The following is a 3,252-nucleotide window of genomic DNA, read 5'->3' as shown; positions in this document are numbered from 1 at the left end:
TGTCGCTGACAGAGAATGCTTGCAGGTCTCCAACCCTCTTGATGGAGGCTAACACGATCAGGAGGGCCGTCTTCAGGTAGATGGCCTTGAGCTCGACTGTATCAAGCGGCTTGAAGGGGGGTCTCTGAAGACTCAAGAGGACCACTGAATGTAAGAACCAAAAATGTATACAATAATTAGAGGCCCTAGGTATGCAAGAGTGTCAATTTTTTGTTTCATAAATCTATTTTTATGAATATTTCTTATCTATAAGTTTACAGTTGCACTTTACTTCACAGTGCTTGTACTTTCAGTATATTTACCCAAGAAATGACTGACTAATTAGGTAACTACATGTTCTTAATGTGGGATAAGGTTAGGGTTAGTACTTAGTAATTACTTTAGTTGTTGTCATATTATGTAAATGTGGAACAGTACTGTAAAATAAAGTGCTACCAAGTATACTATCTCAAGATGTATATTTCAAGAGGAATGAGTACAATATTCATACAAATAATTAATATGTCACATTGATTTTCTGCACAAGGATGGTGAATTATACATGTTATTTCTTACTCAAGGTGCCGCTGTTGTTTCAGTGATTGACTTGATTTACATTTGACATTGCTATTGAATGAAGAAACAACATGGAAGTAAACTAGCAAGTACAACGCATGAAAAGTAAGTTATGACTATTGTCATGCACATCTATTTTGACTCAATAAGTGCCTGAGATTTTGAAATGGATGACTTGGACCGAATTATTCAGAAAAGCTGCCATTGGGGCTTTTCCACTGCATGTTACACTTCTACTCGACTCAACTCTACTCGCTTTACTTTTCTGAGCTTGCATTTCGACTGCAGTTTAGTGCCGCCTCAACGTGGGTGGGATTATAGGCTGATCGTCATAGTTGTGCCACCTCTACTGCCGTGACATCATCTTAAACATGACACAAACTTTACTAACCATAAACAATAACACAACCGCTAGCTGTTAGCTTCTAGCTCATTGTGCTGCATAAAGCAGTTGTTGCATGGTGATTTTACATGAGTGTAACAGTTAAATTGGCCTGGTTGTTTCAGAAGCTTCCAGTAGCTGGTCAACTAAATAAAGTGAAGCTTTCAAGCAGACTATAGAGTTAATGTAACAAAACGGATTAGGGGCTGGGTGTGCGGAATCACGACCCCGCCCCGCCACATTCCTCCCCCGTTCTCCCAGGCCAGGGAGCCCCCGGCATGACGTATATCCCACCCTTTCCCTGTGGGAAAAATGTGGCACCTACACACAGTAATGGCGATCGTGCCAAATTAACAAAACATTTAAAAAAAGAGAGGGAAAGCCCAAAACGGAGCAGCAGTGGGAGAGAGAGAAAAAAAAAACACTTACTTGCCGGTTCTCCGATACGGCGTAGCTTGGTCCTCGGCCACTCCTCCACCCTCTAATGGACGACAGCCCCGCCTCTCCATGCAGATCGGAGGAAGTCTACTGGCCCCTGGCGGACGGAATGCCCCGCTGGGTACTTGGGAAACAGAAGGGTTCTCCCCTGCCAGTGGATCTCCGCTCCATGCAGTCGGCCGGGAGCCCCTCCCCTTGCGACCAGTCACAATGCTGTCTTCGTTCGGCCTTTATCCCTCTCAAGGGCTAATTAGCCTGATTAGGGGTGTGCGGATCAAATGAACCTAGTCGGAACGATCTTGACTAGTCTCCCAGTTCCTGCCGCTGAAAAATATCCCCACAGCATGATGCTGCCACCACCATGCTTCACTGTAGGGATGGTATTTGCCAGGTGATGAGCAGTGCCTGGATCTCAATCCCATTGAGCATGTCTGGGACCTGTTAGATTGGAGGGTGAGGGCTAGGGCCATTCCCCCCAGAAATGTCTTTGTAGAAGAGTGGGGTAACATCTCACAGCAAGGACTGGCTAATCTGGTGCAGTCCATGAGGAGGAGATGCACTGCAGTACTTAATGCAGCTCGTGGCCACACCAGATACTGACTATTACTTTTGACACCCCCAACCCTCACCTTTGTACAGGGACACATTATTCCATTTCTGTTTGTCACGTCTTAGATGTTGAATCTTTTTATGTTCATACAAATATTTACCCATGTTAAATTTGCTGAACATAAAAGCAGTTGAAAGGGAGAGGAACTTTATTTTTTTGCTGAGTTTATGTAATATTTAAGAGTGTTTGGTGAAATTCCAATGCATTTATGGGTTAAAAGTTTTCCCAGTCTGCAGGACACTTGATGGGTGCTTTTCTATCAAATCCAACTCATGTAACTCAAAATATGTTTTAAACAATTCATACATAAGCTCATCTTATATTTGTCTACTAAACTCATTTCAAGCAATACACACATGCCTTAATATCATGAAATGAATTAAGTGTCTTTCCACCACTCGCTGAACAATTCTAAGGACGGGGTGTAATGGATTCTGTAGCATTCACACTTAAGAGTGCGATTCAGTGCGGTATGATTACAAACCGTACATGTCGCAGAGTTCTCGGCCTGGTTGGCTTAACATCCTCAACTGTGGTGGTGAAACGCCTGTAGTGAAGTGGCGACTCACGATTGGTCACTTGCTCAGTCTATATACATCGTAATCCTGATTTTGCAACCACAGTGGCAAAGCCTGGAAGAGTACGGAACAACATGGTGCATTCAGCAAATAGAACCATCCTGCCCAAGGTTGGACAAGTGCTTATACATTCAGTCAAGTATGTCCAAACGTTTGATTGGTAGTGCACATACAGTATCACACAGAGACTGAAATTTAGGGGAAATCCAGACATAACAGCACAAACACAGGGTGTGAAGTTCATTTTGTCTTTCATTTGACTTAACCCCATGCATTGGAATAATGGAATAATAAAACCTGTAGCTACATTGAGTTTATTTTAAACTTGACAGGTTCTTCACAAGCACTCACAACTGCAGAAAGATGTTCCTTCAACAAGGGAAATTTTTGACAAAATTGAGCATACAGTATTTAAGTTCTGTTGAAGTGCCAAACCCTTTCTTGGAATATTCAGCATTGGTTCATTCAGAAGTCCCTTCTATTTTACATTGAAAACAAGTTTCATTTAATTCACAGGAAATACACATTTGCTGTAACACAAAATAAGGCCTGGTAATAGTGTTGATAGTGTCATATTTCCATTGGGAAATTGTTTAAGCTGGAAACCTTGCAGAAATTTGGATATGTGGTCATGCGATATTTCAAGTGCCAAGATGTGCCATCATAAGATACATAGACAGTGTCCACTT

This window comes from Xyrauchen texanus, chromosome 19 (assembly GCF_025860055.1).
Source record: "Xyrauchen texanus isolate HMW12.3.18 chromosome 19, RBS_HiC_50CHRs, whole genome shotgun sequence".
NCBI lineage: Eukaryota > Metazoa > Chordata > Actinopteri > Cypriniformes > Catostomidae > Xyrauchen > Xyrauchen texanus.
The sequence above is the reverse complement of the archived record's forward strand: the minus strand, read 5'-3'. Positions refer to the sequence as shown.